The sequence below is a fragment of the Pogona vitticeps genome, chromosome 4 (assembly GCF_051106095.1).
Source record: "Pogona vitticeps strain Pit_001003342236 chromosome 4, PviZW2.1, whole genome shotgun sequence".
In the NCBI taxonomy this organism is placed as follows: domain Eukaryota; kingdom Metazoa; phylum Chordata; class Lepidosauria; order Squamata; family Agamidae; genus Pogona; species Pogona vitticeps.
In genome coordinates, this window is record NC_135786.1 from 19,825,001 (window position 1) to 19,847,922 (window position 22,922).

General features: G+C 40.5%; 1 long non-coding RNA gene across 1 annotated transcript in view; it reads left to right on the forward strand.

Annotated features, from left to right (window-relative positions):
• Positions 1-7,181, forward strand: part of LOC144588780 (uncharacterized) — a 42,832-nt gene extending 35,651 nt beyond the window's left edge. The window contains exon 2 of the long non-coding RNA XR_013544475.1: positions 1-7,181. This exon is cut by the window's left edge and continues 13,090 nt beyond it. This is a non-coding gene — a long non-coding RNA (uncharacterized LOC144588780).
• Positions 7,182-22,922: the final 15,741 nt, after the last annotated feature.

A 22,922-nucleotide genomic window follows, 5' to 3' on the forward strand; every position in this document is an offset into this window, starting at 1 on the left:
ATCTGGGGAAATGGTTCTCCTCACCCCTCTCCAGTTTTCTTAGACTACAACTCCCATTCTCATGCAAAGCATAATTCAAAACATCTGCAAGATTCCTTCTTCTCTCCTTCTCTTCCATCCATTAGTGAAACCCTAATGCTGGCCTGCACTTCCATGCATCAATGTCAGAGATAGCTCTGCCTAGGATACCTTACTTTTCTGTGAAAAAGAAGGCACAACACACTTGTGATCTAAAAAGAGTTGCATTTGTCATTGTTGTTATGTGCCGTCAAGTCACCCCTGATTTATGGCAACCCTATGAATGAATGATCTCCATAATGTACTGTCCTCAGTAGCTCCGCTCAGCTCTTGCAAACTCAAGACTGGCTGTGGCTTCCTTTAGGGAGCCCACCCATCTTGTATTTGTTCTTCCTCTTCGCTGCTGCATCAAACTTTTCCCCAGCATTATCATCTTTTCCAGAGAATCCCATCTTCTCATTATGTGCCCAAAGCAGTCCTACAGATGAGCAAGTACAAAGATGAGTACTACACATGATCAGGGTAAAACAATGAATACATCTGCAAACTATGCATAAGTAAGTCACACTTTTAAGACATGCTCTTCCACCCCCTGGCCTGTGTTTCATTTCAGTATTCAATTCCTCCTGCATCACAACTTCATTCTCTCTTGCATTGATATGGTCATGTTTACAGATGGTCTCTCATGTTGGCTGGAGGGTTCTGGGAGTTGTAAGCCAGAAAACGAAAATGTCTAAACTCTTCTCTTGCATACATTTCCTCTTTTGATGAATATCTGTTAGAGTGTCCAATGTTTTTCACATCTACATGGATGGGGTGTTTCTGCACAGAAAAGAACCTGCCCAGTCAGGATAAAAACTGCAAATAATGAATATAACAAATGAATTAAACCAGGTAATGGGCAAAAAAGTGGCTGAAATTCTGTTGTGCACTTACATAAATGGCTTAACTTTTGGAATCAAACTGCCCATGGGTTAAGCAACCTCTGTAGATCTTAACCTGTTGCATATTGAATCACACAACTTGCTGTGCAACTGGTAAGGTCTACAGAGATTGCTTAACATACAGCAACTCACTTCTAAAGGTAATGTCATTGGCATAACTGTACTAGAGGATTTCAGTCATTGTTACACTCCTCCATTTCCTAACACCATATCTTTTTAGATTGTACTGTTTTTATTTCAAGTCATTAATTTGATTGTTGGAAGGAGTTGGCCATCAGTTGTTACCACTAAATAACTACTCTATTTTTCAAACATGAGGGTATCCTTTAATAGAAATCACTTAAGCTCTTCCTGGATTCATACAAATCTGTGGCTTAGTTGGACATTCAACACACAGCAGACCTGCATAATGTGGCTTAAGTCATGGGGCAATTGAATGTTAGATATGCTATCAAGATTGAGTGTTGGATGTGCTGATTCATCCGTGGGATCAGTCTTCAAACACCTTTCAGTGCAGGCAGCTTTAGCTAATTTAAAATACAGTTCATTAAATAGCAATTAAAGAATTTAATTTGCTTCACCTGTTTAGTGCTTTCAGTCCCAGTCTAGTGTGTTTGCAATATCCTTCAAGAATGCACGGTGGGACAAAACAATAATATAGTTTTTTGGTACAGAGCGGAGTTCACTTGAGAGGGAAGTCTGAGAAATATAAGGAGAGTTTGGATTACCAATACAGAATGGATAGCTTTCTTAACATATTGTAACTCGCAGAGTATTTTGGGCAAAGACATAGTTAACCTGGGGTAAACATAGCACAGTAGGATCCTGTATCTGCACAATAAGTATGTGCGCTTTCAGTCATCCGTAGTTCATCGCAGTCCTATATGCAACATACAAGGGGATGGACCATGTGGCCTTTGTCCCGCCTCTTTTTATGTTGTATATAGGGGTCACTCATATCCACAGTTTTCAGCATTCATGATAGATTATAGAATGAATCCCCTGTGGATAGCGGGGTGTGTGTGTGTCCAACTGTTAAGGAGTGCAGTACAACATGCAGTAAGTATGACCCACTTCAGAAGGCTGTGGTGACGATTGAATGAAGCACCCATTTTGAATCTTTAGAACAGCTTGAGAATAACAATATTTCAAATGAAAAATAATAAATGTTCTTTGTTTATTGATATCAATAGATCAACTGAGTAAAACAGATCATAGGAAGACTAATTATTGAACTCACTTGCATTCTTCAAAGACTGTGTAAATCTGTTTTACCCAGAGCTCACTTTCAAACTGATGCAAAACTAAACCAGATGCATTAATTCGTTTATTTACTTTTCCATTTCATGTTATGTATGCAATGAGCATTCTACTAATCAAGACAGAAAGTACAATGCAGACAACTGTTTCGAAAAGCCCGGGGGAGAATGAAACAATCCCTAATGCACGTAAAATATGTTATTTACTCTTAGAATCCAGCTGCTCCATTTGTTGTTCAGCTTAAAGCCAATCTTCAAAGACAAAAGAGTCTTGCAAATAAAATGTGAAGGAGAGAAATAGATTAGAGTGATGTTTGCATAATGATAAAGGGAAAAGTACATTTACATCAATGTTACCAAATATCTTATCTCAGATGTTTCTGGCTTCAAGGTCACTATTAATAAGAGGGGTAGGAATCCTTTTGTTAGACAAGCAGGAAAAGTAATAAGGGGGGGGGAATCCGTATTAGTGCAGTACTTGTATAAACCAACCAAAAGACCACAAAATAATGTAGCTTTCAGGTTCTCTGGAATTCTTTATCCAACTAGACGATAAACAAAACAAAGAGGGAGTGAGGAAGACTTTTCAAGCTGTGAAATATAGACTTAACACAGTCTTGAGAGAACTGCTGGATAGCTCAGTGGTTTAGGTATCAGACTGCAGAGCCCAAGTTTGGAAGTTTGATTTCCGCACTGGGCCCCCTTGACTGGGGCTGGACTCAATGATCCATAGGGTCTATTCCAGCTCTGCAGTTCCAAGATTGTCATTATCAAGATGGAATGTGGGAAGAGCTACCAGATGGCCAGATTAAGTTCTACTCCCACCAAGATCTACCCGTGTCACTCACGGGAGCCAGGAGGTGAGGCTGAGGAGCCTAACGCTGAGGGAGGCCCGGAAGGAAAAGACAAGAAATCGGGTCTTCTCGGCGGTGGCTCCTCGCCTCTGGAACAACTTACCTCCTGTGATCCGTGGGTCTCCCTCACTGGGTATCTTCAAGAAGCAATTAAAGACATGGTTGTTCCGGCAGGCCTTTCCATCATACACCTCTTGACCCCCCTCTTCTCTTTCTTTGTTTGTCTTATGTATTATGTGTTTTAATGTAGTGTTTTTATCTCTTAGAATTGTCTATTTACATTGTCTTGTGTTATTTTTATGGTTGTTAGCTGCCTAGAGTGGTCCTCTCGGACCAGATAGGCGGGGTATAAATCAAATAAATAAATAAATAAATAAATAGATAGATAGATAGATAGATAGATAGATAGATAGATAGATAGATAGATAGATAGATAGATAGATAGATAGATAGATAGATAGATAGATAGATAGATAGATAGATAGATAGATAGATAGATAGATAGATAGATAGATAGATACTTCACCAAAGGCTGCCCCATGGTTGATTTGTGGACAGGGAGCAATTCAAAATATTCTGGAAAAGCATCTCCTGCTGTACTATAGACTAAGATGACTGAGATGAAGAGAGAAATAAGCAATGGCCTATTGTCTAATTTTGAAAATATGAATTCCTGTGCTTCCTTGACTTATCTCCGTGCTTAGGCACAACTTCCAAGGGTCCGTGTTTTGTTTAGTTCAAAAGCAGATCTTGAAAATTTTACTTGAAATAAAAGTAATGGCGGACTATAAATTTTTGGGTTTAGTTTGTACTCAAGGATCACTAGCTTTGTTTTTTCCTAAGCTCTTTGTTAAACATCTCAGACATGAACACAGTCCACTTGTTCTATGAATACAGTAGCCGTGCATGAAGGAATCTGATTAGGGTGAATGAAGCCATGTTTTCTTCTTTCCTTGTCCCATGTGCCTGGATTTAGAGGGGGCAAAACAGTGAGATGTCAACAGCAACAAGAGACCTGGACTCACCCACCTGTATCCTCATCCAGCACTCGTTGCCTAACCAATGCAAATTTTCATACTTGTCTTTGGTGCTCCTGCTGCAACATGGCTACTGCTCTGCAAAATGCAAAATGTGGTGTAGTGGGGAGAGCAGGAATGTGCAGAGGTTGGAAAAGTTACTTGGGGCAGGGGGAGTGACAATTTCCAAAATCCCTTAGCCAACAGGAGCATACTTCTGGCTCAGCTTGGGAGTAGTAGTCCAAAACAGAACTTTTCCAAGCAGTGGAGAGATGGGAAAGTTACTTATACTGTATATATTTTAAATTTGTTCTAACATCTTATTGTACCGAAGGAAACATGACCTAGTCTTATACTGACTCAGAGGAGCAGGGGATGCAGAGGGCTCACCCATGGACCTCCTCATGTGAGTCACAAAGCAGAAGTGGTTAATCCTTGGGGCCAAAAATTGTGTTGGTATCACACAGCATAAATAGGAAATCATGCAAGCATTGTGTGCAATCTTGTTGCTTCCCCTTGTACACTCAGAAGTGTCTGAGTTGCACAATTAGTTGTGCACTCAGTTGCACAGCAGATGAGTGGCAAAACGCAAAAAACACTGGTGCAATTGTTCTAACATGCATGATATTTCACAAAAGCATGTTGACCCTTGGTTTTTGGTTTGCTCTAGATATTCAGCATAAACAAATAGAATGTTTAGGTTGCTATACATCATGGATGTGCTCTGCTTGACTGGCTGGGTCACATGCCACAGGCAAGCTCTTTCACTATGCAGCATATGACCCACCAGGCAGAGCAGAGAGTGACATAACAATCCCAGAACAGTGAGGGAACTACTCTTGCTTGGAGAGCTCTGCTGTGCATCATGTTGACTGGCTATCCCTTGTGATGTCATAAAGAATCTTCTGGCTCCTGGGAGCTGCAGTCCATGGACATCTGGATAACCCAAGGTTGAGAACCACTGTTCGGATCTAACCGATATAACAGTCCACTGGAGCAGTTTCGCATTTAATAAAAAAAATTCTCTTTTATAAATCAACTAGTCAATTGGGCAGGCATAGATATCAAAGAAAAAGAAAAAAATAGTGGGCAACTCACTTGAGGTACAGAGGAGAGTCACAAAGCTTTTCTGGGATCGCTGATTGCCTGGACCTAATCGTACATGCATTCAACTGTACACAGATGCAGGGGCTCTGTTCACAGAAATACACAAAGGATGAAATTCTTCCCACATCCTATACACATTCCTTCTACTGTATATGAGGAATGAATATCTGAAAAGGCAAGTCTTGATCATGTCATTTTGGGTTCTTCATCCAAAAGACGGGATTCCACCAGCAGCACCCCTTCACATACAAGAGCTGACCAAACTGGCTGCTAAAATTTCACTGCATCACCAGCAACAGGACAATATTCCTCTAACCCACCTGAGGGCATAGGTAAGGTTAAAGCATGAAGGGCAACCTATGCAATAAAGCAAAATTATGTCCTCCATTGCTTGGTCATTGTTTCCTGTTTCCCAGCATTTGTCACCTGAGGTTACCAGCCTACTTTGTCCAATGATAGGGCCGAGCTTGGTTGACAGTTGAAACAGCATTCAGTTTGCTTGTATGGACATCGATTATTTTATTGTGAAATGTGGGGAAATGTTGGAGTTGCCCCGCAGGTGCCAACACTTGTATAAGTTCCCTTTTCCCCATTATGTCTGTCTGCCTTTTTGAGATGTGATGAAGTGACTAACTTGGAGTAACAGTTTTGTATAGTCTTAAGAATAAAATCCAAAAGGTTGAGGGAGCAATTGAACTAGCAGGCTCAGCACTTTGAAGGATTGTAATGCAGTCAACAGTATGACTCTTTTGTCTGCATCTAGTTCTAGAAACACAAGAAGAAATTTATGTAATTAGAAAGGTGGCTCTGAAATATGCAAGGGAAGCAGATATGATCAACTCTGCAGTACTGTAATAAATTAATTGTTCAGGAAAGGCACCAAGCTATATGTAATGCACTTCAGTGCTTGTAAAACTGTCATAACAAGGGGGGGAGATTTTTCATTGTTAGGAAAAAGTCTAGGGAAGAAGGTGGAACCGAGTCCTTGAAATGATGTTTCAACAACTCTGTTTTGAAAGGCACTCTAGTGTGCACAGTTTGCTAGAAAATAAGCATAAATCATAAGAAACTGAAATGTAGTCAAGTACAGAGTTAAGCACCCTTTATGGGGTGCAGTGGCCCTGATCCAACAGAGCACAAGAATGGCATGCAGAATAACAAATGGAAAAAGACAAGAAGTGGGAATCAGGTGCATGGTGTCTGAGGAAGGGAAAATCAAAGAAGTCTGATGTCTCTATCAGAGCAGTTGATTAGTGGTAATCCATCTTTTCTCATATGAAAGAATTTAAGACAAATGGGCCTACAGATGCTTAACTGTGTGCATGACAATACAGATTCCGAGGTCAGATCATGTGGGGTTTTATAGTTTTCTAGAATCAAGTCTTCAGCCTACATTTTTAGCAATGTGGTTACAACCAGGTGTGCTCTTTCTCCTAGACAGGCCTTACTTTAAAAGACTACACAGGTATCTGTCCTTCTGGTGAAGATAACTACTGAGGCATTTATCCAGGGGCCATTACCTTCCAAAGGAAGCCTGATGGGAACCTCTGATATTATTCCCCATCTCTGGAATGCAATTTTCATGGAGATTCCCATACATATTTCTTGGAGCCTAGAAAATTTCTTTTCATATTCTGGTGGAACTAACAGTGGCATCGGTGGTGGTGATTAGATAACTTCCTGAGTATTTGCTATTTTTTGTTCTTGGAAATGCCACAGACTGGCTCTCTGGAAGCCCTTTTATTAAAATAGTAACTTAGGTATCATTCTAAAAGGACACAGATTTGCATAGAATTTTCATTTAAAAAAAATGCCCCAAACCTCTTCAGTAGAAAGGGATAAATGCAAATATACTAAATAAATAATAAAACAAGGACACAAAGACCTGAACTTAACTGGTAGTCCCCAATAAATCAATGTGATTTATATAATTCAGCAACTAATTAAATGGATCTGTTCTGGAGGAGAAGGCCAAAATAGTTGTTAACTGTACTTTTCTTATTTTGTCAAGCTGCTTACCCGTATATTCAAAATGAAACAAAATATTTCAGCAGAAAATTATGTCTAACCTTCAGAGGGTCTTGACATTACAAGATGTGCTACAGCTGCAAACCAGGGAATGCTTGTAATTTGTGGTCAATAATAAATAATTTTTTTAAAAAAAGCTGTGATTTTCCACCTATAATGCAGTACTTGTAAAACTGGTTGTTCTCCCTTCACCCCAGACTGGAATTTTAAACTTTGAAATCAACAAGCATGGGGTGTTGAAGATACATATTTCCTACCAGAGGGAATGATACAAATTGAGCCCATTGTTGCTGCATGTTAAAAACAGACTTGCACGCATGTAGGAGACCAGGCTGGCCCCATCTTTGCTGTCCTTCGGCAAGAAGGCGAAGACCTTTCTCTCTTCAGGCAGGCTTGTCCTTAGTGACTGGCAATCTAGGAGACAATAAATGGGATGGTTTATATTTTGTTGCTTCTAAACCTATTTTTTGTAATGTTTTTAACCTAACATTTTAGATATAATATTTGCCTGTTTCACAAAAATAACAGAAACATCAGTAGCTCTTTAAAGAAAAATCTATAATGTCATAACTGCTTTGGCATTACAGCACACACTGCAGATACATGAAGTGTTGTACAGAATTGCAGGGATACATAATGTCCATAGGATTAGAAGTACAGTGGTGCCTCGCAAGATGGGTGCTCCGTTTAACGACAAATCTGCATTATGACAAGGTTTTTGCAATCGCAAAAGTGATCGCAAAACAACATTTTGAATGGGGGAATTTCGCAGCGTGATGATCGGTTCCCTGTTTCGGGAACTGATTTTCGCTTCCCAAGGATCAAAACAGCTGATCATCGGGTTTTCAAAATGGCCGCTGGGTGCTCAAAATGGCTCCCCGCTGTGTTTAGGAGCCATTTTTCGTTGCACAGGCACCCGAAAATGGCCGCCCCTATGGAGGATCTTCGCTGGACGGTGAGTTCTTAGCCGATTGGAATGCATTAACCAGGTTTTAATGCGTTTCAATGGCTTTTTAATTTTCGCTTTACGATGTTTTCATTCTACAGCGATTTCACTGGAACGAATTAACGTCGTAATGAGAAGCACCACTGTAAGATCCCACTTCAGACTATTTCTACATCTAGCCAGACACTACCTGCTTGAACAGGAACTATTTCTTCAGAACCTTAGACAGAGGTCTTTCTCAACACCTGTTACCTCATCTTTTACTAAGGGATTGAATTTAGAACCACCCTACATAGTGCCACATGTCTGAGTTACAATCAAATTAGACTACTGCAGTGTGTTCTGAAGGGGGCTGTACTTGAATGCGAACATTTATTTTAACAATCTCTTTACTTTTATATGCAGAAACATGCCCCCACCACCCCTTTTTGCTCATGAGTTGTATTTACCTGGATGCATACCAAGAAACATTCATATTCCTGGAGAATCTTCCAAGACCGTCATTTAATCTGAAAATGCACTTAGTTTATTTATCTACAGAATAAAGAACAAATGAATTGCACCCCCCTCTTGCTGTCAGTAGGACTCAGCATAACAAATGATTCATTCCGCAAAAAGTAATGGAGTTGGGACATATTTTACATTATGAAACCATTATTCCAAAATGTTGACATGCTGCTGAAAACTCATCTTGTAGACAATTTGGATTGGCTGGGAGTAGTTCATTAAGACACTTGTATCATTCACAAACTCTATAGAGGCAATATTGTCTAATTCCAAGGGGAAATTATATAACTGAGCAACGGGTTTCTATAAGTTTGCTTTTGATTCAGATATCCTTGTTTGGATTCCTGCTTTCTGAGGCTGCAGGGTTAGCTACAAGTAAGCAAAAACTTTTGTAAATCCAGTATCCCATGATGACTATGGCTGATTGCTCAAATAGCTTGATATTAAACAGCTACTTTAAAAGTAGATGCCCCTTGCAAATTATCCTTTTTATAATTTGAATTTACTGTATTTCCACCCTTCAGTACCACAGTATTCTCATTTTAGACAGACAGACAGACAGACAGACAGACAGACAGACAGACAGACAGACAGACAGACAGACAGACAGACAGACAGACAGACAGACAGACAGATCTCTTGGATCTAATATCAAAAAAGCTGACACACATAAGACAAATGCAGTTCTGATTCAAATAAATCATTTCACTTTTATTTGAGAAGAGACAGAAATGTGCCCTTATAAGTAATTTATTGGAGTCCCAGGAGTTTTTTTTTCAAAAAGTGATTCATGGGTCACCTCTCCTTTCACATGTTTAGCAATATCATAACCCACGACAGGAAAAAGTACAACATTATTTAATAACATATTAGGATTTTATCAGAAGCTTTTGTTAATGCCTCCATCTGATGACGCATGAAGTCTGCTAAAGAAGAGAGTTCAGCAGGTTTGAGCAGATAGATGAATGGATTGATGTATGGATGAATTGGCAGATGGATGGAGAATGGAGAGTTCCCTGCCCAACCATGAAGTTTATTTGCAAGTCATTTTCCTACAGCTTGAGAGTAGGGACTAGCCTTATGAGACCCACTTTTAACAGCCCCAAAGCAGCTTAATTGGATACCAGACTATTTCCCTGTACAGTGGGCCCTCAACTTACGAACTTAATCCATTCCAGAAGTCTGTTCGTAACCCAAAAAGTTCGTAACTTGAATCAGCATTTCCCATAGGAATGCATTGAAATAAAGAAATATGGAATATAGCAATAAATGATAAATTAACTTGTAATTTAAAGATGAAGAAAAGAGAGTTGAAAAAGAACAATTTTTATGTAATATGGGGCAAATTTTTGGAATATGTGCTAATAAGGGGGAAAGGGAAAGCTCCAAATCAGGAATCTGTGCAGTTCTGGAGAAGAGGACAAAAGAAGAAGAAGAAGAAGAAGAAGAAGAAGAAGAAGAAGAAGAAGAAGAAGAAGAAGAAGAAGAAGAAGAAGAAGAAGAAGAAGAAGAAGAAGAAGAAGAAGAAGAAGAAGAAGAAGAAGAAGAAGAAGAAGAAGAAGAAGAAGAAGAAGAAGAAGAAGAAGAAGAAGAAGAAGAAGAAGAAGAAGAAGAAGAAGAAGAAGAAGAAGAAGAAGAAGAAGAAGAAGAAGAAGAAGAAGAAGAAGAAGAAGAAGAAGAAGAAGAAGAAGAAGAAGAAGAAGAAGAAGAAGAAGAAGAAGAAGAAGAAGAAGAAGAAGAAGAAGAATATGGCAAGAGGTCCAGTACATGGTGGTGGGGAACACAGTTATTGTATTTGAGTTTATATGTTTTATGTATATGATTTTGCTTTTGTTATATTAAAAAAAATTTAAAAAAAGGAATGCATTGAAAACCATTTAATCTGTTCCGGCTGTTTTTGGTTAAGTCGAGGGGCAGTTTACAAGTTGATTCATTAGTTCCCATAAGAACTAATGCAAAGCTGCTTAATCCGTTCCTACCACTAGGGGCAGAATTTTTCTTTTCTTTCCTTTTTTTTGGTTTGTAACATGATTCTGCGTTCACAAGTAGGGTCTATAGTTTCCTATGAGATCGGGTTCGTAACCCAAAACATTCATTCATAAGTCGAGGGGCCACTATACAATGGACAGCCCGGGTATTGACATTTTAAAACCTGTATGGCTTAGGACCTGAATACCTTGAAGACTGTATTTGCTGCAGAGGGGGTCATATTTGATTTTTGGAGAGTCCTGCAACTGACATGGTGGTGCCCTACATGTCTTAAGGGTCTTATCTATCTTAATCCTCTCCAATCCAAGAACAGCCCCCTGTTTAAAGGCAACCTCTGTTTGTAGTGTCCTTGATTTTCTCCTCCAATTATTGTATTTTAAAATCTGTTCTATACAAATATTGTAATGCATGGAAATGTTTGAGTAGTTCCTTATCTGGCTAGGGGTTCCTTTGGTTTTGTTGAGATGTAAATGGCCAACTTAGATTAAGTTGAAAGGAGGTAGGAACAGGTCTGTTACATATATGGATTTTTTTCCCAGAGCTTAGGAAAGTTATCTTACAACTCCCAGAATCCTTTGCTTACCACTTTTGCACTCCTAGGGAGGAATGCCTGAGGCTAACTCTTACACATAATCATCAGCTGGCAATGATAAACATCTCCCTAGGCCTTTTAAATAGTAAACAGCACTAATTTGATCTTCTGTTATGCAGTTAATGTTTCCATATTGATCATTCTTTTATTTTGGATATTATTTTTAGCCATTCTGAAATTTTCCATTCTTACGGACAGGCTATGGCTTGTATTTAACAACCAAGAATGACCTGACAGTTGTTAACAATCAGTTCTGGAACATTCATATGAATCCAGTATTCCTGTCTGTGAAAAGTTTCACTTTAGAATTACTTTGGCTTTTGTTGTTGTTTTTAAATCACTAAGTTTATTGCAGAGTGCAGTATTAAAGAGGAACTGATCCTTCGGAGCTGATTTTTGATTCTAAAGAGTTAAATCAATTTCTTTCTTTTTATAAGTTGCAATCTAGGTGAGCCTGCACACAGGAGCTTTTGATAAGGAACCACGAAACAGATCTCTCTCTCTCTCTCTCTCTCTCTCTCTCTCTCTCTCGTTCTGCACCAGCATGCGTCACCATAATACAATTTTGTATGTTGAACAGCAGATGTCAAACAGAAGAAAAGAAAGAGGCCCATGGCTTTTCTTCCAAAGCAGCCATTTTTTTCAGTTGCCATGACAGTGTTAATAGGAGTTTATCATTTTCCCATGCCTGACGCATACTAATGAGGGATCAATTCACAAATGTTATCTGTAAAGGCTACGAAAGGTCTCTGGCTGCTACAGTCTTATTGGAATTACAATGTAAAAGGCTTGCCATTCACCCTCAAGCCCACTACAGCAGTAATTCATAATTTTATGAGAGGTGTTTTACTCAGCTGAGGTAAATATCTGCATAATTAACATCTTTGAGTAACTCATGGCTCAGTTTAGTAACTTAAAATTAAAAAATGTGATGCCCTCATTTGCAAGAACAGAAGAATACGCGAAACACAATATCTCCATTTTCTAAACTATACATTTTCTTTATTTCTTGTAACAGAAGTGAGTTCAGTGTACTCCAAAAGTACAATAATGTGACTTTCTTTCCTGTTAAACCCCACCTTTTTTTTTTTGGCAAATGTTTTGGACTAGGCCCAAAGTTCATCAGTCCTAGGACAGACCTAACTGAAGTACACAGGACTTGTCACTCATAAATCTCTAAAGGCTCATTGATTTCAATTGCAAGGAAACCAGCAAATAGTCATGTGTCATTTTCAAATTAATAAGTTATAGCTGGTATAGACTTTCATGAACAGTTCTTCAAATGCAGCTGAAGTGAACTGCAATGTACAAATTAAGTAGGTATGTATTGTGTGCTGTCAAGTCGATTCTGACTTATGGAGATTTTCTCCCAGCCAATGCGAATTGTGTACAAGATTTTCAAGGCAGAGAATGGTTTACCATTTCCTCCTTCTGGGGCTGCCCTGGGACTGTGCAGCTTGTCCAAGGCCACAAAGCAGATTCTTCTTGCAAGAGGAATAATGAAGAATAGAACTCCCAACCTCTGGCTTTGCACTGAGCTATCCAGCCAGCTTCAGTCTACAAAAGCATATGCCATATAACAGTGGTCCCCAACCTTGGGCCTCCAGATGTTCTTGGACTACACCTCCCAGAAGCCTTCACAACCACCTCTGCTGACCAGGATTTCTGGGAGTTGAAGTCCAAGAACATCTGGAGGCCCAAGGTTGGGGACCACTGCTGTATAAAACCTGTTAATCTTTAAGGAGTCAGAAGATTCATGGCTGGTTTTATTGCCATAGACTACAGACTAAGAGTGCAACCACATTGACAAAAAACACAGGGAATGCTCCAGGATTGGGACAGTCTGATTCACTGACCACATGACATAAAAGTAAATAAGTCACCAGAATTCTATTTCCTCCCACCACCATTTTTTTTCTTTGTTGCTGGGGCTTCTCCTTTTTTGTAATCAAATGCAATCACAATGGTTCACACAGTGTGATCACTGTAGCCAATGTGTAGGGGTCTGAACTGTTGTATTTGAAGTCATTCTAGCCAGCTCCAGCTGCAGTAAGAAAGACAGAGTAGTGGAGAAACTATTTTTATTTATTTATTTATTTATTTATTTGATTTTTACCCCGCCCCTCTAGACCATGTCTACTCGGGGCGGCTTACAAAATAAAACAAAACAGTATAAAAATATATAAAATCATAAAATTACATATTTCAATTTAAAACAATTAATTTAAAGAGAGGATTACCAAGATGGAATAGCCAAAAAAAAGAGAGAGAGAAACAGAAAAAAAGACTTAATTGACTGGAGGGAAGGCCTTCTTGAATAACCAAGTTTTTAACTGGCTTTTAAAAACACCCAGCGAGGGTGCCAGCCGAATTTCTGTTGGGAGGGCATTCCACAGCCGAGGGGCCACCGCCGAGAAGGCCCGGTTTCTTGTTTTTTCCTTCCGGGCCTCTCTCGGCGTCAGACCCCTCAGCCGCCCCTGCTGGCTATATCGGGTGATCCGGGTAGATCTGGGTGGGAGAAGACGATCTGCCAACTAGCTACTTTTTGAATCCTTTGCGCCCCACTCCTGGTGCCTGGGTCTGCTTTCTTCCCTTCCCATTGTGTTCCGTTCTGTTTCTTTCTCCCCTTTCTCTCGTTTGCTCCCCATCTTCTTTAAAGGCTTGTTAATCCAGTGCTGGAGCATCAGGGCATCCAAAAGAGACAAAAGAGTGAGAATCAACAGAGAGAGATGAAGTTTTAAGGTAGCTTTGCTCTAACTGTGCCTCCTGCAAATCTCAGCAGAGCAGAGCTACCTTAAGAATCTGGAAACAAAGGCTGAAGTGAAAATTTCTTCCTGTCTTTCTGCTCATTTCCCCCCCTCTTCGATTATGTAGCTGGCCTACTGCTGGACAGCAAGCTTTAAATAAAACAACAGAAGGGAAGGGACATGCCTTTCAGTATAGAAACATTTGACTCTTATAATTATCTCCCCAATATGAAAATATCTGGGCTGGCCTTGCCCAAATAGGTACCCTTCTGATATGTTGAACTATAACACATGAGCATGGTGAGCAGCTATGATAGGGGATGTACTTTGAGATAAGTGAGAGAACCAGGTTGGGAAAGTATGATGTTGGCCCTAGATTGTAAGGGCTTTTTCCTCAGAGTATCTTCCTCCCTCGAGTGTTTCAATTGGTGTTTGGGACTTAGCTTTCCATGATATGGTACCAGTGTTCACACTTCCTAGAGTGACTTTGAAGGCCACAAATTGTATAAAAGTTTTCTATCATGTTTCCTAAGTGTCAAAACACTTAATTGCACTCATGGTCCATGGTCTGAGCAGGGGAATACACCTCAAACCTTTCTCCACCATTTCAGGATAAAGAATTCCTTGCTCCAGTCATGAGTCACTTAAGCTTTATCAAATTCTCTCAGTAACATTGATAACCTTGTAAATTAAGTTAACATGAGTATCTTCCAACTGTAGATACCAGGGTAAGGCTGAGTCTGGATTCTTTTTGTGATGCATGTTTTATTTTATTTTATTATTTCTTTCTAGGTTCCTTCGTTATCTTCACAAACATATCTGTGAGATTGTGAAGCTTAGGCCAAGAAATAATGGTTTTCTTAAAAACATTGATTAACTGCATGGGGAGGAAAAATTTTGGTCTCCCAGATTCTGTTTTGCCCATAATCATCATCACTATCATTGTCATCATCTTAGAACTGCAGAGCTGGGAGGGACCCTATGAGTCATTGAGTCCAACCTCTGTCTGGGAGGCACAGTGGAGATTCGAACACACTACCATTGAATCTGCAGCCAGATACATAAGCCATTGGGTTATCTGGCAGCTCAGGTCTAATTGTCAGCATGTGGACCCTTCAGGCAGTTGCTTGGGGGTCCAGCACTCAAAAAGGAGCCATTCATTTTGGGCTGTGGGAAGCAAAGGTAAACTGCGGGGTGGAAACCAGAAGATGCTGGAGAAAACAGACAGTAAGTCAGAATGAAGCAGAGTGGAGTAGGAAGCCAAATTTCTGGACCAAAGTACAAGTAAGAATCACAGATTTTGAAGAGGGAGGACTGGCTGGCACACACTCCTCTTTTATTTTACATTACATTATGTTATTGTTGTTTAGTCGTTAAGTGGTGTTCACTGGCTTTATTGTGACCCCATGGACCAGAGCATGCCAGGCCCTCCTATCTTCCACTGCCTCCCGGAGTTTGGCCAAATTCATGATGGTAGCTTCAATGACACTGTCCAACCATCTCGCCCTCTGTCATCCCTTTCTCCTCTTGCTTTCACTCTTTCCCAACATCAGGGTCTTTTCCAGGGAGATTTATCTTCTCATGAGATGGCTAAAATGTTGAAGCTTCAGGATCTGTCCTTCCAGTGAGCACTCAGTTTCAGGATCTGTGCTTCCAGGGAGCACTCAGGGTTGATTTCTTTCAAAATAGATAGGTTTGTTCTCCTTGCAGTCCAGGGGACTCTCAAGAGTCTCCTCCAGCTCCACAATTCAAAAGCATCAATTCTTCGGCAGTCAGCATTCTTTATGGTCCAGCTCTCACTTCCATACATCACTACTGGAAAAACCAGAGCTTTGACGATGCAGACTTTTGTCAGCAAGGTGATGTCTTTGCTTTTTAAGATGTTGTCAAGGTTTGTCATCGCTTTCCTCCCAAGAAGCAGGCGTCTTTTAATTTCATGGCTGCTGTCACCTTCTGCAGTGAACATGGAGCCCAAGAAAGTAAGCTTCAGACAATTTTTCCTCTCCCCTCTTTCACCATCATTAAGAGGTTCTTTAATTCCTCCTCACTTTCTGCCATCAGAGTGGTATCATCTGCATATCAGAGGTTGTTGATATTTCTTCTGGCAATCTTAATTCCGATTTGGGATTCATCCAGTCCAGCCTTTTGCATGATGTATTCTGCATATAAGTTAAATAAACAGGGAGACAATATACAGCCTTGTCGTACTCCTTCTGAAGCAGAAGTCGATGTTTTTCTGGAACTCTCTGGCTTTCTCCATAATCCAGTGCATGTTAGCAATCTGGTCTCTAGTTCCTGTGCCCTATATTACATTATAAACAATTCTAAACCACAAGTCCTCATTTTTCACATGAAAGATGTCATGTCACCACACTAGATGGTTGTAAGTCTTGATGGGAGAAGATGGGGAAACATGATTTCAAATACCTGTGTTGCAATGCATTCAGGAATAAGTTGCACTGAAAAAGTATTCTGTAAAACTTGACAGTAGTTCATAACTGGGGCTGATTTTTTTAAAAAGTGTTCAGAAGCTGCATTCAATGCAAAATGTGATAGCCTAATGGTTGTCTGTAGGGTGCTGAAAAATAACACACACCCCTCCAATTCCCAGAAATCACCAGCAAGTCCAAAGGGGGTAGATTTTATGATAAAAACTGATTCATGTGACTGCCTTTTGTATCCTATTAACAGTCTGAGGCATAAGTGTTTGCCACACATTTTCATGGGTGATCTAAAATGTAGGGTAGCATGTGGATGGTGAGACTGTTCTTGTCTACATCCTCCAGTAGGATATTTGTGATGTATCAACATATTGTTGCAACACTCTTGATGGAACTGGACATGCTCCTAGTAACATGTACAGTCCAGTTCTCATTGGGCTGAATTGCAACTTCTGTCACTTCTTGGCATATCCATCAGTGTCTTCTCCAGTTAAATGGCATAAACTATCGTAACAGCTTTGATGATGCATATTAGCACAATGTAGAAGATACACACACACACATACGCATACGCGTACACATACGCATGCGCACACGTGCACACGTGCACACACACACACACACACACACACACACACACACACACACACACACACACACACACACACGGCAGCCCCACACAATTTTGTGCTAGAATGCCTTTCAATTCAGTCTGAATTCTTAACAGGTGAAATAATCTTCTGATTCCTTTTAAACATCCTATTCTTTTCTCCTGAAAGGGTAAAAATCTACCTCTTATTCGACAGCTTTGGTAAGGCCAAAGGAGAAAAAAGGAAGTATTATTGAGTATACAAAAGATTCACTTTCCATGCATTAAGCTTTTCAATTGCTTTCCTAATGCAAAGTTGGGCAGGGGAGTACAGGCAAACATTTCTGTGGAGTAGGTCATTTTGTGTCCATGGCCAGATGTCAATATTGACAAAAATAAATGGAATGTAACAATAGACCCTTGCTGAAATGATGGTCATAGGGCAAAAATATCTAACTAGGTCTTGGATTACAGTCTTACCTTTCAATAAGTGCCCCTGTTATATGGTGCATTATTATTGTTATTATTATAGCTACTACTTTGGCTGTTGTAAAGCACAAAGGAAAAAGGCGGTTGAAATTTCGAACAATAAAGTTATTTTAGGCAAGGGCACAGCAGAAAGCAGCCACTGAGAGTTTGCTAATTAGCACTTATATGTGTCTCTCAGCCCGAGCCTAGACTTCCTTTATTATAGATCCCCTGGAGTTTAATATCCATTGAGCATAGAATTTCTTTTTAGTAGGTAATAACAATACGTAATAATGTGCTGTAAAGTCAATTCTGACTTACAGTGACCCTTTCCAGGGTTTTCCAGGTAGAGAATACTCAGAAGTGTTTTACCATTCCCTTCTTTTAGGGGCATCCTATGCAGCTTGCCCAAGGCCACGTAGGCTGGCTCTACTTCACAGGAGGCACAGTGGGGAATTGAACTCCCACCTCATGCTCTGCAGCCAGATACCTAAACCACTGAGCTATCCAGACAGATCCCAGAAGATAAACCACATCAAAATAGTTTATGGATAAATAGATTTTGAAGGTCTTAAATCCTTTGTTCCCTTCAAACATGCCCTCATGCACATCTCAAAAAACAAAACAAAACACCAAAACAGAACTATTTTCAAGAAGCATCTAAAAATTAAGCATGTTGATGGTCTGTCAGTTTCCAATTGAGAGCTGTGAGGCAGTGGACAAAATCATGCTTAACTTCACCTGCATCTCTGGTCCAGATCACATACATCATCAACTTTTCCTACTGCATGCTTCCTTTCACTGTACAGTATGTTTAGACTGGTAAATATTTGCCTGGTACTCTGCAGAAGGTCCTAATAATAATTTATGACTATTTCTGTGCCATTTACCAAGAAATTAGAACTCTGTACAGTAAGATTTGCTTTGTCAAAGCTGTACCTATAGCAGGGGGCAGGGTCTTTGACCCAGGGTGTCAAAACTTAGAAGGCACAAGGATTCCCTGCTGAAAAGGCAGAAAACCCTGATTTTGCAAGCATACACACCATCTTTAGCAACTCCTTGCTGACCAGAAAGAACAAGCTGGTCTTGCCCACCACCACGTACCCATTCATCCCCATTCTCTTGCCCTTTTCCCATTATGTTTCTATAACCAAACTTAATCAAAAGGCTTGCAAAGCCCTGGGAACCTGAACTAACCAGGGTTGCATAAATTATTCTTCCAACCAATATTCACTGCAAGTGTATTTTTACTTTGTAAGGTTGATTAGGCTGATAATAGGTAGCCCAAGGTTACCCACCAATTCTCCTTTTGGTTGGATTTTGTTGTTGTTTAAATTCAAAAATAAAAGCATGGGGCCTGACCTAGATCACAGTCACTGAACATGGCTTGGGGATGTCCAAAACACCCTCCAGCTGTTTCCTGAAATTTGCCTGCCCTTTCCAATATGGGGGCTAAGAAAGTTTAAATTTCCCCAATCGCTGTGTGGTGACCGCATACCTTGGAAAAATTACATTTTTGGACTATGCTTCCCAGAAACCTCGAGCCATCATAAGTAGTCATGCTGACTTTGGAGGGCAGTTTGAAGCTATGGTCTGAATAAGTGGTATTTCTAACCTCCCTGTGTCTTTCCAAGCCAGATTCAAGGCATTGTATTAAGGTACACAGCGCTGAATAGTTTGGACTCCATTATCTGTTGGAACAGGTCCCCCGCAGAACATCAGGCCATGCCACTTGATCCGCCTCCACTCATAGGAGGCTAGCCTCCTATGAGTGGCCATTCCAAGGGAGGGGAGGAAGGTGTCCCTGAGCAACCAATCCTTTTCAGTAGTGGCCCCATATCTCTGGAACAACCTTCCTGTAGAGATCCATCAGTCCCCTCTCTCCCAGTCTCCAAGAAACTGTTAAAAAATCCTCTTTGAAGAAACCTTCAGAGACGTTCTCTCCCTCCCTCCCTCTCCACCTCCCCTTTGTTATTTAGTCATTAAGTCGTGTCCAACTCTTCATGACCCCATGGACCAGAGCATGCTAGGCCCTCCTGTTTTCCACTGCCTCCCATAGTTGGGTCAAATTCATGTTGGTCGCTTCGGTGACAATGTCCAGCCATCTTGTCCTCTGTCATCCCCTTCTCTTGCCTTCACACTTTCCCAACATCAGGGTCTTTTCCAGGGAGTCTTCTCATGAGATGGCCAAAGTATTGGAGCCTCAGCTTCAGGACCTGTCCTTCCAGTGAGCACTCAGGGGTGATTTCCTTCAAAACGGATAGCTTTGTTTTCTTTGCAGTCCAGGGGACTCTCAAGAGTCTCCTCCAGCCCCACAATTCAAAAGCATCAATTCTTTGGCAGTCAGCTTTCTTTGTGATCCAACTCTCACTTCCATACATCGCTACTGGAAAAACCATAGCTTTGACTATATGGACCTTTGTTGGCAAGGTGATGTCTCTGCTTTTTAAGATGCTGTCAAGGTTTGTCATCGCTTTCCTCCCCAGAAGCAGGCGTCTTTTAATTTCGGGGCTGCTGTCTCCATCTGCAGTGATCATGAAGCCCAAGAAAGTAAAATCTGTCACTGCATCCATATCTTCCCCTTCTATTTGCCAGGTGGTGACAGGACCCATGGCCACCTCCCCTATACCCCGCATTAACTAGGAACATGGTTCATCTATTGGTCATCTCTGTGTTGTCCATTTGGGATTATTTTTCATTTCGGTAGTTGGGATCTGACTGGGGTTCATTGGGTTTAGGAATAAAATTGGACGGTTATTTTCATTATTGTCAATGACCCAAACTGGTGCTTCCCACTAAATTGGGTGGCATACAAATTGCTGAAGTAAATAAATAAATAACATAAATACTCATAAAGGCATAAAATCAAGTAAAACCAAATTTTTGTAAAAACCCTCACAGTACATTTTTCACAATTAAAGTCAACTAAGTAACCGCTTAAAACAACATGAACAACAGCAACACAGTAGGACAGAGTTGTGCTAACAGATTTCCTTCAAATGAAGGAACAATGAAGATGATGTTCTACAAATATTCAGTGTTTTGAGGAACAGTGAAATCATTCTCTATGGATTTTATTCCTATTTTGTAATGTAGGTCCATTTCCCCCATCACCCTTCATCCTGGAAATCACACTCTGATAGAAGGTCTCACTTCTTTCTTTCTGTGTTTCTGTGTTTCTGTGTTTCTGTGTTTCTGTCTGTCTGTCTGTCTGTCTGTCTGTCTGTCTTTCTTTCTTTCTTTCTTTCTTTCTTTCTTTCTTTCTTTCTTTCTTTCTTTCTTTCTGCATCTAGCATTATGAGCAATCCGTATGGCTGTCAGATACATACAATGATTAATAAATTCATCCATGGATTAATCGGTGAAAAGCTAGACAGTTAATCAATTAAAACATTTCAAAACTGTTGATGGCATGCATGAGGGCTCCAGTGTCTTTCAAAGATGCATTATAGGAAGAAATTCAACAGGTGACACCTCCCCCTTCTTCTTCATACCAGGGACTGGTCCTGTCTCCTGAATCTCCATTGGAGTCATGGCACAAGAGCCATCCCAGAAAACAGTGGCAATACCAGGTTGACATCTATCCCTGCATTTTGATGACAAGAAGAGCATCCAAAATTCATTTTAGTTAGTTAGCAGCTAAAGTTAAATGTCTCTAAAGAGCAGGCTGACTGAAAGTCACAGTTGCATGTGTAAGATGTTCCAATACCACTATGTACTCAGGAGTCATCTTGACCATAAATCTTGCATCAATCAGGGAAGTAAAACTAAACTTATAACCAGTTTTTGAAAAATAAAATACAGCAAGGCTATATAGTCGAAGACTGAAAGAGATAACATTTCTCTGTTGTGGAATCACTCCATCAAGTGAGCTGGTGCTTGTATGCATTGTCAGTGTACTAAGCAGGTATTGTGCAGCTTAGAGCAATGGTTCTTAACCTTGGTTATTCAAGTGTTTTTGAACTGCAACTCCCAGAAACCCCAGCCAGCACAGCTGGTTTTGAAGGCTTCTGGGAGTTGCAGTCCAAAAACACCTGAGTAAACCAAGGTTAAGAACCACTGGCTTAGAGCACAGCTTTCAAAAGTTAATTTTAGCCTAAACACACATTGCCTCTGAAGTGTTAATCCTTGGGAGTGCTGGTCTGTGAGATTTTGCTGCATGAATCCAAGAGGAAATGAAAACTTTTCCTCATGTCCTGCCCCATCGCTAGATGCCACAGTTGAACAAGTCTTTTCTACACTGAGCTCCTTCTTGCTTTCATCTGTGTGTTTCCTGCTCCTGCCCACCCCAGAGAGAGGCACTTGAAGCGGGTTACTCCACTCTGTGCCTGAGCCCTGTAGCACAGTGATTAAACTGAAGTACTGCAGTCAAGACTCTGCTGACAACCTGAGTTTGATCCCCAGCTGGCTCAAGATGAACCACTATGTCGAGGGAGGGAGCAGGGACAAAACGTCATGGCCTTTTTTACAGTGTGAACTTTTGTGGATTAAAATCCATGTGTTTCTGAGGACTGGTCTAAAATGGCCAGAGTAGCTAGAAGCCCAAATACGGAAAAAATCAAACCTTTAAATAAGGGAATATTAACTACCTCCTTCGATGGACCAAGTTGCAGGGGCCACACCCAGCAGTGGTGAGAGCAAATTTGCTGGTACTACTTCATCAATAGCAGCCTCTCCCTCAAAATGTAAGGATGCTCAAGTATTCAACACAAGTCAAATGGTCTGCGTCCTTCCTGAATCCCAATCATTATGATAAGAGAGAATCATGAGCAGGCCTGACTTTGATTCATTTGAATAATGTCATCCATAGTGACCCATTTCTCTTCCTTCTAGCACTTCTTAGAATTTAATACAAAACATATCTGCAGGGGGGAGGTGTTGCATGGAGAAGGCTCAAAAGCAACTCATGTTAACCCAACATAATACTGGTGGTGGGTGATGGTTTTGCAACAAAACATTGCAAGCCAGCCATGCCCACCTCTACATTCCTCCTTTCCATTCTGCCTCAAACGCTTTTATCTGTTTTTCCCCAACAGTCAGTCAGCACTTCGTGGCCACTGGGCATGCTCAGTCTTCCTGCAGCTGTTTTTGCCTCCTCCAGTACATAAGCTGTATCTCCAACATCCCTGAGGTTACATCTACTTCTCTCTTGTGTGTATAGATAGGAAATGTACAGTATATGCCTTTGTGTCAGCATGAACTGGAGGCTTTGCTGATGTAAAGATATATATCAAATCAATGAGCCTTACACATATTCTCAGTGTAACAGAACTGAAACCCAATCCCCCTTTTTAAATGTGAAGTTTTATTCCCACAAAAACATTCTACCCCACCGCAACCCACAAACTCTACTTCAGGTTAGGACTGAATGGAATCAGCATGAACATGACTCATCAAATAAATGCATTTCTCTTTTT